This window comes from Xenopus tropicalis, chromosome 1 (genome assembly GCF_000004195.4).
Source record: "Xenopus tropicalis strain Nigerian chromosome 1, UCB_Xtro_10.0, whole genome shotgun sequence".
Classification (NCBI taxonomy): domain Eukaryota; kingdom Metazoa; phylum Chordata; class Amphibia; order Anura; family Pipidae; genus Xenopus; species Xenopus tropicalis.
The window spans coordinates 21,175,526-21,190,302 of NC_030677.2; the positions used below are offsets into that span (position 1 = coordinate 21,175,526).

The window sequence follows — 14,777 nt, forward strand, 5'->3', positions numbered from 1 at the left end:
ACATTTTTTAACAGACTAAAGCTGGCCATACACGTGGCGATCTGACGATGTTTCGTGCGACCATCGGTCACCGTCAGGGCTGAAACAGCAGATAAGGAGGTAGAAACAATAGGATTTCTACCTCCTTCTGCCGATTCAGCCCTGACGGCAGATTTTGGTCAGACGCCTTCTATGGCGCCCGATCAAAATTTTCTAACCTGGCCGATCGGCGAGTCGACTCGCCGACATGCCATACACGCACCGAATATCGTACGAAACGAGGTTTTGTACGATAGTATCGGTGTGTGTATGGCCAGCTTTAAGGTAGGAGATCTGAATTTCGAAAAGGCCCCTTATCAGGAAAACCCCAGGTCCCAATCATTCTGGATAACGGGTCCCATGCCTGTAGTAGAATGACTAGTTATTGGGCCTAGTAGCATCATCACTTGGGACAAGACATTTTCCATAATCAAGTTTCTGATAGTGTCCCTTTATATATACTCTCTGTTGTAACCAGGCTGTAGTCATTGAGCTACTGAAGCTATGGAAAACTGATATTGTTCATAAAAAAGTAGAGGGAGATGAACAGTGGAATATATTGGGATGACTATAGCCCTAGCTCTACAGTGATCATTCAATCCATTCAATCCCATTCAATTTCCTTAATGCTGATTTTAGTCAGTCTATTCTCCTCTTCTTGAAACAGGGACTACATAAAAAATATACAGAATTGGTTTAAAACAAAATCAAATAAAAGCAGTTGTTTTTCACATATTTTGGAGGTTCAAACACCCCTTTGCAGTCTAACCTCCAATCAGAACCCTGGGCTTCAGTTGCAGCCCAATCCAAGCCTTGCTTATACCAGGCCTTATCTCTGTATCTCTTTGATAAGTGTTTAGACTGGCTTTAGGCTTTCTGAGTTCCGACTACAGATACACTCACAGGGGACGTACAATATTTACCGAAGCGCATAATGTGCATTTATCTAATGCATGAACATTATTTGGCCATATACATTTAGGCACAGATTTATCAAAATGTGAGTTTAGAGCTTAATACATAAAAACGCACCAAGGTTCTATTCATTCCTATGGGATTTTTAGAAGCTTATTTATCAATGGGTGAAAGTCAGATCTCGCCATTTGATAAATACTCTGCTAAAAATCCCATAGGAATGAATAGAGAGTGGGTGAGTTTTATGTATTAAGCTCTAAACTCACATATTGATACGTTCTTTCTGACATAACTGGGGCAGTTGATTTATCATTGCTCATATCAGGGAAGAAGATTTTATTCTCATCAAACAAAAAGAGTCAGGTTTATTTGCCTTTAAATCAGCTTGTACCCCCACTTTAATGAGGGGTCCCAACTCCCTCTGTATTTTATGATGGCTGTTATTCTTCTCCGTGGGACCACGCCCATATTAGTGACCACAATCCCTAAATGCCACTCACATTTTACAAAATTTGGCAGGTTATTTAAAGTTTGAACACATTTTGGGGGTTTTGGGGTCTTGTTTTATGTGTTATTACAGTCTTGCTAACTCAGTTCCCCCAAGAGGCCTTTTTAGCTTTTACTTACAATTGTATCTAAGTGCAGGTGTAGCTTGTTGAGTTTCTGGGCTCTCTGCCAAAAGCTACTTTTTAAATTAAGTTTGAGAAATATTGTATCTTTTTTAGTGTTCAGTGCTCAGATCAGAGATCAAAGGGAAGTGAGGGACTTTTCAGAAAGAATCCAGGACTGCGGGCTGTCCAGCAAAAATTAGGACAGTTGGGGTGAGTGGTACCATGGGCATTGTAACGTGTCACGGGTAGAAGCCACCCACACCCATGAACATGCTCAGTTTGCAAGCTGGGTGGGTCGCACCGGTGCCTAGGGTGACACCTGACCTATGTGCAGCGCTGCCCCCAATGGGTTGTGTCAATAGGTGCAGCAGACTTGTGCCAAAAATCATATGCAAAAGAAATTATAACTCAAAATGCTGGACATGACTCAATCTCAACATAAAAACATCCTGCATTTAACTGAGGAGAAGCAACAACACTGCCCAGAACCCTTACCCAGAAACACACAGCAGATCTTATATCTCTCTGCTGAGGATGATGGGAATTGTAGTTCATCAGACACACGGCTTCCCTTGCTCCTGTAATTCTCTAGATTATAAGCTGCTTAGCTTGGTTATAGGATTCATTCATTTAATAACAAATAAATGAAAGTGCTTTCTATTTATACATTAGTGCATTCATTACTGTATAGGAAATATCTGCTTTTCCCAGCTCAGTGCAACCATCCCAGCACCGCCTCCCACCCCCCCCCTGCAAATCTGTCAGCTCTCTCCTGGGTACCATCGCCCCGCCAGTGATCTGTTGCTATGACATTTCACCATGGTAACAAGCATCACCTAATTCACTGTACGGAAAGCCTTGGCTCACAAGCCCTTCTGTGGTTCCAGCCTGAAGCAGCCATTTCTGACACGGAGGCGACAAAGGGAAAGGAGAGAGGGAGAGAGACGGGCATTATCAGGTACCTACTCATGCACATTATATATATATATGTATATTTATATATATGTAATAGGCACACAGTATTTTAATTGGGGATTAGACATTTTAAACTAAGAAGCTTTATGGGGATCTGTGTAATGATGTTGGGGAGCTGGAATGATTAAGGTGTGGGGGCTTTTAACACTAGAACCGTCCCTAAATGATGACCTTGAGCATTAGTGGGTCACCAATATAAACGTGCAAGGGATAATGTAGCTGTGCAATTAGGAGAGAGCTATGTTGCTTTATACAGGGCTGGGCTGTAAGGCCAATCACATCCCCTCTAATCCGTACATAATGGGCTCCTGCTGAGACCATCTCAATGCAGTCACATCTGATCCCCTTTCCGGAGACTGAAGTGCAGACACATAATAGGTATTTTATGTGGCTTTTACTACCAAGATCCTAATTGTGGGGTCAGGCGCTTTCAGGCACATAATGGGTTAATGGGGGCATCATTTTCCCTGCAGAGACAGTAGCGAGTCCCAGTTACGAGATGGCACTGCAGGCATTTGTCTATGTTTGCTGCATAGGGGGGACACCTTATTTGTTTATTTTAACCATTTTCCCTTGGCTCTATGTTAAAAAGCTCACGTCAAAGACGGACAGGGCTGTTAACCCTTTACTTGCCATATTGACTGATCTGTGTGTTTTTCTTGTAATTATTTATTCAGGGAACACTGCCTTTTTCATATCAAATTCAGTGGTTTGTCCAAAAAAACCCCCAAAACTTTATTTGGTCCATAAGAATATGCACCAAAATAAAAGGTTTAACGGCCACAATCTGTGAAAACCGGTAATTTGTACCTATAAAATGCAATGCCCATTGTGGGTTTTCTAAATCATGACAAATTGTCAGAGGTAGGAGGGGAGGGGAGGGGGGGTGGCAAGGCAGAATAACTTAGTCCTCCATCTGTTGGATAGAGCAGTGTTTTTCAACCTTTTTTGGGCAAAGGCACACTTGTTTCATGAAAAAAATCACGAGGCACACCACCATTAGAAAATGTTAAAAAATTTAACTCTGTGCCCAGCAGCAGTGCCCCCCTAGTACATTGGTGCCCAGCAGCAGTGCCCCCCTAGTACATTGGTGCCAAGAGCAGTGCCCCCCTAGTACATTGGTGCCAAGAGCAGTGCCCCCCTAGTACATTGGTGCCCAGCAGCAGTGCCCCCTAGTACATTGGTGCCAAGAGCAGTGCCCCCCTAGTACATTGGTGCCAAGAGCAGTGCCCCCCTAGTACATTGGTGCCCAGCAGCAGTGCCACCCTAGTACATTGGTGCCAAGAGCAGTGCCCCCTAGTACATTGGTGCCCTGCCTACGGCACACCAGGCAACATCTCAGTGGTTGAAAAACGCTGGGATAGAGAATGATATGGATTAGGAAGGATCAATCTGCGGCCCTCCGGCTCTAGGTGGATGTGCATTTTAATCACAAAGGGATTATTGAGCAGAAGGGAGAACTACAACTTACTCTCACCCCGTGAGGGCCATATTATCAAATACAATCCCTCCTGACCCCAAAATGCCAAGTGTATACAGATCCCTGGATCATGGAGATAAAAACAGATCCTTTGTGCTCACCCGTATCAGTAAATCAAAGGACGTTACGTATACATGGTGCATTCATGTTCCATATAAAATCCTTTTAAACAAAACAAGGATTGTCTTTCCATTAGAATATATCCAAGCTAGCCAACAGAGCCATCCCTCATCTGCCCAGTCCTACACTCACTTCCATCTGATTCATTAGGAATTCTAATAATTCATGATGCTTTTTTATAGGGTCTAAGGGTAACATGATTAACTTAACTGGGTCATGGTACCCTAAGGCTTGTTTCATTGTCACAAATATATTTATATATTCCCTTTGTTGTGCAACATATTTCCTAAACCTTGGTTTTGGATCTTGTGTGGAGATAGAGAGATAGAGAGATAGAGAGATAGAGAGATAGAGAGATAGAGAGATAGAGAGATAGAGAGATAGAGAGATAATTGATAGATAGACTTTACATTTTTCCTTTTTAAACATTGTTGCAAAAGGCATAAAATATCAAGTTCTCTTAATGGAGTTCATACTTGTATTATTTTCTGTTGTGGTTGGGTTACGGTGCCTCTATCCTATACCCTTGGCCATCACTCATACATCTGAAAGGCTGTGTGCCTGTACTGAGATATCCTTGCAGTGTAGGCTGTACAATACCAGAGGACAAAGGTGGCACACTTTCACCCTGAGCAGTGATTACAGCAAAATGGTCCAGCTTGTCCCCTATGAGGGGATGATAGAGCAGGGGTTTCAAACTGAATCACATAAGGGGGCCGAAAACTAAAACGCAGGCTAAGTCGCCTACCAAATTTTTTATTAAGATACTGTACAGCCAGGCACAGTCACAGTGCAGTCAGGCGATTGGTGCTGTACGCTCAGGCACAGTCACCAGGGGCCACATAAAACAGCCAGAAGGGCCATATTCGAGCCACGGCCGTGTGTGATAGAGAGAAGCAGCTCCCAGTTATCAGCTGCCTTATTTTGCTAAGGTGAGGGTATAGGTGAAGGTATAAGGTGAGGGTATAGGATGAGGGTATAAGGTGAGGGTATAGGTGAAGGTATAAGGTGAGGGTATAGGATGAGGGTATAAGGTGAGGGTATAGGTGAAGGTATAAGGTGAGGGTATAGGATGAGGGTATAAGGTGAGGGTATAGGTGAAGGTATAAGGTGAGGGTATAGGATGAGGGTATAAGGTGAGGGTATAGGGTGAAGGTATAAGGTGAGGGTATAGGATGAGGGTATAAGGTGAGGGTATAGGTGAAGGTATAAGGTGAGGGTATAGGATGAGGGTATAAGGTGAGGGTATAGGTGAAGGTATAAGGTGAGGGTATAGGATGAGGGTATAAGGTGAGGGTATAGGGTGAAGGTATAAGGTGAGGGTATAGGATGAGGGTATAAGGTGAGGGTATAGGTGAAGGTATAAGGTGAGGGTATAGGATGAGGGTATAAGGTGAGGGTATAGGGTGAAGGTATAAGGTGAGGGTATAGGGTGAAGGTATAAGATGAGGGTATAAGGTGAGGGTATAGGATGAGGGTATAAGGTGAGGGTATAAAGTGAGGGTATAGGATGAGGGTATAAGGTGAGGGTATAGGGTGAAGGTATAAGGTGAGGGCATAAGGTGAGGGCATAGGATGAGGGTATAGTCCAGCCACATGTTCGGGTGCTCCGGGTCAATCATCCGGACTGAGGGAGGTAGCATGGCAATGAAGTCTGTTGCACATTAGTTTTGAATATTTCTCCAGTCAGGGTGGAATGTCTAAAGTGGGCCATTCCCAGGCTCATATAAGTCAGCCCCTTCTGATGGGTCGGTAGCTTTTTGGCCTGTGCATGGTTCCATACTGGGCAGATATCTATCAGGCAGACTAGGAAACCTGCACACACACCCATTCAGATCCAAATGGCAAATAAGCACAAGAGTAAACACAAGTTGTCCTATTACTAGCAACTACAAAGGGTTAATATACAATACCCCACGCAGCATGCAAAAAAAAGTCTGCAATTAGCCATCTTCTTGCACTTTGCCCACTACATGGGGCTTTTTCTGAGTAGCTGCTTTTTCTGCATTTCAGAGCACAGATACCAAAGAATGCTGTGTGAATTTAGTACTACCTGTGTTAGGCCATGCTACATGCAAAAGGGACTGGTGCTGGGGCGGGGTAGTAAGAGGGGTCATTTACAATACCCTGTGCAGAGTGCATAGTGCAAAAAAAATTACAGTCAGCAGAAGAACAGGAGAGAAAATGAGAATTTCACTTACCTCTTATCGTAAATTCCATTTCTTCTAGTCCCGACATGTCAGTACGCATGGGCAGTATTGCCCCCACAGCTAGGAGGTAGGACCTATATACCAAAGCCAATCAAAATTAGCCCTTACCTATAAGACCATGTGACTTCCTCCTCACCACTGTTATACATTTGCCAAGCAATACAAGAAGCAAATAATTGGGATGGGAAACCCCGTACTGACATGTCGGGACTAGAAGAAATGGAATTTACGATAAGAGGTAAGTGAAATTCTCATTTTCTTCTTCGTCCCTTCCATGTCAGTACGCATGGGATCTACCAAGCCATGCCCCTAAAATATAAGGGGTGGGAACAATAATATCAACAGATGCTAAAAACAAATCAAGCATCACAAGAAAAAACGGACCATTACAAGAATCCTCTCAGGGACCAGAGGGATTTCCACACTACGGTTGCCATAAACATCCAAGCCCGGCTCGGGAGGATCCTCTGCCAACAAGAAAATGGTCACAATCATAACTCTGACACTGGGCAGTTCACTGGTGTTACCAGCCCAGCAGCAACCAACCAGTTAACCACAACTCTGATGCATTATCCACTAGAGCTGTCTCTATGCCCCCAATCCTTAGCACTAACCTGGGGCCCTAGAAAAATAATTGTGGCACACAAGCATCTAGCTCCAAAGCACACCGGTATCAGCTTAAATTGGTGTTGACAGCCGTCAAACTCAACAACCCCCAGAGATCAGCCAAAGATAATCCAAGCACAGATCTGAAGCAAGGAACAGTGAAAGGGCACACTAGCCATCAAGCCCCCCTATGGCACAAACAAGCTAGGGACTCCAGCCTGTAACAGAGCATGACAGGCTGAAACCCAACTTCCTACCACTCACTGTAGCTACCAACCTTGAGAGGCTACCTAACCAGCAATGTTAGGGCCAGGTTTAGGAACTGTACACAACCTGCAGATGGAAGATCAGCTAACCAGTATAACATGACTGGAATCAACTGGAAAACATGCATGGAACGACTGGTGCACAGCCAGCCCATACTCAATGTACCATCTAGCCACCCTGCATGAAAGTCAGAAGCGCCATATACTATGCATGCTAAACAACCAGCGGACAAACCAACACCCTGCCAGAAGCAGTGGTGGACATGTCAAGCAAAGCACTGGAGAACACGCCAGCTGCCATCCCTGCATGCAAGAGCCCAGAGTGAAAGACAGCTAACACACAAGCAATAGCAAAAACTAGCGCTGTGCTTGCAATACATGACTCTGCAACCACTGATGGACTGTTCAGATACTGTAACTGCAAAGAAACCGCTCCCTAAACTAGCCACTGCTAGTAAGGAGTGGAATACAAGGTGAAAAACAAGCACCCACCCAAGAAAGCAGCTAAGGTAGACAGCCACAAGCGCCAAGGCCCACCATGACATGAACCAAAGACCATATCAAAGGCAGCCAACCACATGCCTGCACCAAGGACCACAGCATGACTGGCAACCATATACGCCAAGGACTAAGCCAAGGCCAGCAGCCACCTGCACCAAGGAGCACACCAAAACTGGCAGCCTCATAAACAATTGCCAGCATCCTATGAGCCTAAGCTCCTAACCAGGGCCAGTCTCCCTGGGAGCCAAAGGACAGAAAACAGGGCAAGTTGGCAAGCAAACCAAGGCTAAAACCGGGGTCAAATGAGCCACAAACCAGGACCAAAGGCCAAAACTGGTCAAACGCCAAGCAAGCCAAAGGCCAGAACTAGAGCCAACGGCCAAGCAAGTCAAAGGCCAGAAACAGAGCCACCATCCCAGCAAGCCAAAGGCCAAAACCAATGGGCAAGCAAGCCAAAACTGGAGCCAATGGCCAAGCAAGCTGAAGGCCAAAAACAGAGCCAAAAGGCCAATCAAGCCAAAGGTCAAAACCTGAGCCAAAAGGCCAAGCAAGCCAAAGGCCAAGCAAGCCAAAGGCCAGAGCCAAGCAAGCCAAAGGCCAGAGCCAAGCAAGCCAAAGGCCAGAGCCAAGCAAGCCAAAGGCCAGAGCCAAGCAAGCCAAAGGCCAGAGCCAAGCAAGCCAAAGGCCAGAGCCAAGCAAGCCAAAGGCCAGAACCAGAGCCAAGTGGCCAAGCAAGCCAAAGGCCAGAACCAGAGCCAAGCAAGCCAAAGGCCAGAATCAGAGCCAATGGCCAAGCAAGCCAAAGACCAGAACCGGGCCAACGGTCACACCAAAGGCCAAAACCAATGGGTAAGTGAGCCAAAAGGTCAAAACTGGAGCCAATGGCCAAAACCAGAGTCAATGGCCAAGCAAACTAAGGCCCAAAACAGAGCCAAAAGGCTGAAACCAGAGCCAAAGGTCTGAACCAATGGACAAGCAAGTCAAAGACTAAACTAATGTCCAAGCGAGCCAAAGGTCAAAACTGGAACCAATGGGCAAGCAAGCCAAAGGCCAAAATCAGATCCCACTGCCGAGCAAGCCAAAGGACAGAACTGGGAAAAAACGGCCAAGCAAACCAGAACCAGCGGCCAAGTGAGCTAAAAGCCAGAATGGAAGAAGCAGCCAAGTGAGTCAAGGCCAGAACCAGGGCCAGCAACCAAGCAAAGAAAACGGCCAAACCAAGGACCAGTGGCCACTCAAGCCAACAAGGACCAGCAGGCAAGCAAGCCAGAGTCCAAAACAAGGACCAGCAGGCAAGCCTATAGCAAAAATTCTGCTGCCAGGGGTGAGAGGCAGTAGCAAAGCAAGCCAAAGGCCATAACCCGGAACCACAGCCAAGGGCAACAAAAGCCATAAACAGACCCAACAGCCAAGCAAGCCAAAGACCGTAATCTGGGCCAACAGGCACACAAGGCAAAGTCCTTGACAAGGACCAGCAGCCAAGCAAGCCAAGGCTATAGCAGAAAGTCTGATGCCAGGGGTCAGAGGCAGTAGACAGATGAGCTCGAGGCCATAAGCAGAAACTGCAGCCAAGTTAGGCAAAGGCCATAGACAGAACCAACAGCCAAGCAAGCCAAAGACCATAATCAGGGCCAACAGACACACAAGGCAAAGTCCATGAAAAGGACCAGCAGCCAAGCAAGTCAAGGCTATAGCAGAAAGTCTGATGCCAGGGGTCAGAGGCAGTAGACAGATGAGCCGGAGGCCATAAGCAGGAACTGCAGCCAAGTGAGGCAAAGGCCATAGACAGAACCAACGGCCAAGCAAACCAAAAACAATAATCACGGCCAGGGTCAACAGGCACACAAGGCAAAGCTCAAAACAAGGAACATCAGTCATGCAAGCCAGAGACATAGCAAAAAACTGGCTAACAGGGACCAAGAACAGCGGTCACGCTGACCAAAGGCCATAACCAGGACAACGACCAACAGGCACGTAAGCAAAGGTCATAGCACAAGCCGGCAGTCATGCAAAATGACAGTCACAGAGCAATCAAACATTTACTAATGTTGGCTCCTATCATGCTAGCAGACAGAAATATACCTGTAAACACACCAGAAAGAAAAAGGAGTTGTTGAACTACAACTCTGTTCATACCTGGTAGGAAAAAACTGCCTTTTAAGCCAAAGACCCAACCAGGGCCTGCAGAAATAAAATAAGCAGGAAAAGGTACACCACTGCCACAGCAGAAACCCCAGTTAAACCAGGAAGCCCCTGATGAAATAAGAGCTGCTATACCTGCTGTGTCTGCACAGTAGATTCTACATATATGAAATAGCAATAACAAGGAGCCCAAGAAGCATACAAGCACCTAACAAGATAACACTGGCTTGTAGGTAAAGGCAAACTCCAGTCAGAACCCTGGAGAAAGACTGGTTACAAGGTGCAGACTCCCTGTGAGAAAAGGAGATACCATACTGCTACAACAGTGCAACTCCCAGCCAGTCTGGGCACACCTGGTGTAATAATGAGCTCCCATACCTGCAGAGTCCGCATGGTAGACTCACAAAGAAAAGCTAACAATATGAAACAGCAATAGCAAGGAGGCCTAGAAGCATACAAACACCTTACAGGATAAAATTGGCTTGTAGGCAAAATGCAAACTCCAGTCAGAACCGTGGAGAAAGGTTGGTTATAAGGTTCAGACTCCCTGCGAGAAAAGGAGATACCATACTGCTACAGCAGTAAAACTCCTAGCCAGTCTGGATGTACCCAGTGTAATAGTGAGCCCCAATACCTGCAGAGTTTGCATGGCAGACTCGACTCACCAAGAAAGGCTAACCATATGAAACAGCAATAGCAAGGAGGCCTAGAAGCACACAAACACCTTACAGGATAAAATTGGCTTGTAGGCAAAATGCAAACTCCAGTCAGAACCCTGGAGAAAGGCTGGTTATAAGGTGCAGACTCCCCGTAAGAAAAGGAGATACCATACTGCTACAGCAGTGCAACTCCTAGAAGCACTCCTGGAAGCACCTGGTGTAAATGAGCACACATACGAGCACCCATACCTGCACCCATACCTGCTGTGTCTGCACAGAGGACTCAGGCTTACAGTAAAAACACTAAAGATATCAATAGCAAAGTGCCCTAAAGGAGCACTTACACCTTACCAGATAGCAGTGAGTAGTCAGCAGCATGGCAACTCCCACAGGAACCCAGACAGCCTTCAGCTGAGGGACATAATTAGCTCATTAGTATGCAGGCTTCTCAGTGCACTGAGCATTTCAAACACACAGTGGAGACTGAAGATTCATACTCACCAGATTCAGGCTTAGTTATCACTAGCCCATATCCATACCCATGGCCCTTTAGTCCGAAATGTCTTCAAAGGCTCAAAACACCATAGGAAAAAGGAGACTCAATTGATCACAGGCAGGAATGTGGAAATACCCACGCCTGTATACTTTCCCACTAAGCAGCTGTTTGCATACTGTGCATACATGGGAATAGAGCAGGGGGCTATTTTAGCACAAGGCTAGGACCATGGGTATGCCCACACCTGCATTTCTTCCCAATAGGTGAAAGTTTGATTACTTTACTTATTGGGGCATCAGGTAAAATCTTCTCCATTACCTGGGAATCATCCCTCTATGTATACACAGAGGTAAAAAATAAAATAAATAAATAAAATGACAAAAACAAAAGAAAAATCAAACTGTGAAATCACAAAATGGTGAGGAGGGAGATCCTACCTCCTGTTCAGTAGGACAAAAAATAACAGTGGTGAGGAGGAAGTCACATGGTCTTATAGGTAAGGGCTAATTTTGATTGGCTTTGGTATATAGGTCCTACCTCCTAGCTGTGGGGGCAATACTGCCCATGCGTACTGACATGGAAGGGACGAAGAAGAAATATAATGTGAAATTTAAAAAAAAAAAAAAAATGGTATTGGGGAACCAGAGGTAGGCAGCAGCACAGTCCACAAGGTGGTTGTAAAGATGAAAAGATCACGGCAACAGTAAAGTAGCAGAACATAGAAGCATATATATATATCCTCATAGGATATTCTCTCAGTGAAAAAAGTAGTACAAGTATGGGACCTTTTATCCAGAATGCTCAGGACCTCAGGTTTTCCAGATAAGCTGTTTCTCAGTAATCATTTAAACATGAAATAAACCCAAATGAGTTGTTTTGCCACCAATATAGATTCATGCAGCTTAGTTACCATCAATTACAAGGTGCTGTTTTATTATTACAGAGAAAAAGAAAATCATTAAAAAAAAATGTAATTATTTAATTAAAATTAAGTCTATGGGAGATGGCCTTCACTTAATTCAGAGCTTCCTGGATAACGGATTTCTGGATAACAGATATCATACCTGTATAAAATATACATTATTAATGAAATGTAGTGTAACCTGTAATGCTTAGATGTACAAGTGAATTGGACTTATGGGGGCAAACCTATTACCCAATTCAGAATTCAGTCGGACCACATGTAGGACCTGTATAAAGCTTGGGAGGCAGACTGCAGCATAATATCCTGATGCCAAAGGGCATGATAATAGAGGGTTTAACATCCCATGAGTCATAAATGCATTAGAGCAGTGTGAGCTACAGCATGTTATTTAGGCTGATTCAGTTGTGTTGCACTACATTATAGACTGAGTGTAAATTAGGCGGAGAAATGGCTGAGAAGAACTGTGGTGTGATAGTTGTACAGATCCCAAATGCCACCATATGTACATGAACTGGCAAAGCCACTGTTGCTATCAGTGTGGATTATGATCTACAGATACAATCACAGAAAAACCATACTGCCTCTCTGTGCCGGGCAAGGTCATTCTCTTTAGATTTGCCTGTCTTTCCATGTCATACTGCCCTTTGTAACCTCTACAAATCCCAGCACAAGTCTATATGTGGGGCAGCCAGTAAAATGGTTGGAGCACTGTTATTTGGATGGATATGGAAGGGACATGTAGCTCTAAGTGAAGGGCATAAACTGAGCAAAGATATGGGAAGTTGCATTAGCTTCAGAAACCCTAAGAATAAATGGAATATCACTGAATCCTGTTTTCTGGTCAAAAATCCTTGGAATTGGATGCGTTTCTTAAAATGAATGCAAAGGTTGGATAATGGAGCATTATGTGTCCATAGAGTCTTTACACAGTTTGTTCTCTATGGTGGCATAGTGGATGGCATTGGTGCTAGTGCTGGCATCCTAGGTTTGATTCCAACGGGGCACAAAGGCCTGTGTCTATGTGGGTCTCCAACTGCAAGTGTATGCAGTACCATCATGACTACACCACTTCAGAGGCACGTGACTTTAGGCGTGGCTGTCTAGAGGGTCACTTGCTCAGTCTCACTCACCTGGCACCCAGGTCAGACTAGCGTCACAGCACCCACCAACACCCACTAAACTCATACAAAACTTGCTGCCACCATACAATGGCGATGAAAGATGCCAAGCACTCTAGTAGTAAAAGGGTTAATGCAACAGAATCGACACACACACTCTTCATACCAGCAGTCAAAGGGTTAATCAGCATACAGCATGCAGAGGGCTAAGGCACCCAGTTACACACTCAGACGCTAGGTTGGCTTTTAGAGCATCAGTGACAAAACGTATTACATGTTATATTCAATCTTATAAAAGGTATAACAGTGCAGTTGTACAAAATGATGTTACAAAAATATAATTACAAACTAAAAGGGAAAACATAGAAGTCCTATACTGTACCAGAGTTCTTCTAGTCCTGGAGGCAAGGGGAAACCAACGGGATGAACTTCCAACAAAGTAAATCCCATTCTAGTCAGAAGAGCTGACTATTTATCACAGTTTGCAGGGGCATCAGGTAACTGCCCCCCCCCCTTAGGAATGCAAGGGGGCATGGCCTAGTTGGACACAACTTAAGTTTTTTATAACCTCCTGTGAGGAGGGACTAGACCAACAATATAATGCCCATAACTTCTTTGGGGAACCTAATAGAGAGATTATATTATATTCACTGGTTCTGAATTCTCCTCCTGATTATATAGAGACCACAAAGCACTGCTGTGTGACATGGCCCTGCCCAGATATTCCCAACTGACCAACCGAGTACCCAAAGCCAGTCCTGTTTGGACTCGTTTGACAGCCAATATCAATTTAAACCTATACCCAGCTTTTGGTACCACTGCTATAACTGGTATGGGATTCTAGGGGGATAAATGTGTTTGAGTTTATGGTGTCCCCTCCACATCACCTATGTGGGTCCCAATGTGAATGCTAAGACATGGGCTTTCACTCCCCCCCATGGCAGGGCTCTTATCAGCCAGGGCTTAGAGCCAGGAATCCCAGGTTGTGGGACCTTTACACTTGGCTGGTTCCAGACCCTAGTGACCAGAGGCCTCTTAAATATCTGTTCCTGGTACAGGAGGGAAGATTTTTTGGATACCTTGGCCTGCTTTATTAACTCTTACAGGCCTGTATCATGACAGCTCCGCTAGGGCAAGGACTAATGTTAATGATGAAGAATCTTAGGAAATGCTGCAGAATATCTCGGCACTATATAAATAAATGTTTATCAGTGTTGGTGGCAATATACTGTATCTCCTTTCTTAGCAGGGACCATCAGACCTTTCCAAGGGGACCTCTGAATCAGCTCTCGGCTTGATATGAAAAAGAGCTAAAACAAGATGGTAGTGGAAAGGCAGCAGAGGACAGATATGTGTGTTTTCAGGCATTTGACAATAGTGAGAAAATGGGAGGGATAGAGGGAATAGTACAGCATGGGAAAGGGAAGGCTATTGGCCTTTAAATCACTTCTGGCATACAGGCGCAAAGGGACCGGGAGCCTTACATTACTTAGCATGACAAGTCCAATTGCTCTTATGGATGTTCACTGAAAGGGAATGCACAACACGGTGTAATGTAACATAAATTACACTGGCAATGAATAGCTCAACGTCTGCCGGATCATGTTTTATTAAAATGTCCCTGCCTGGAGATGTTTTATTCAGAGGAGCATTTCCTTTGCTCTTGTCACTCCTTATGATATCAATCATGTTTCATATGCAATGACCCCTGGGAAACCATAGGTACAATATATAT

At 44.9% G+C, this 14,777-nt stretch overlaps 1 protein-coding gene across 1 annotated transcript in view; it reads left to right on the forward strand.

Annotated features, from left to right (window-relative positions):
• The window catches only part of c4orf48 (chromosome 4 open reading frame 48), a 32,976-nt gene that overhangs the window by 11,267 nt on the left and 6,932 nt on the right, over window positions 1-14,777 (forward strand). Inside the window, exon 2 of the mRNA XM_002936760.5 lies at window positions 2,432-2,502. The gene's annotated coding sequence lies outside the window, so the exon portion shown is untranslated. The remainder of the gene's footprint in view (window positions 1-2,431; window positions 2,503-14,777) is intronic.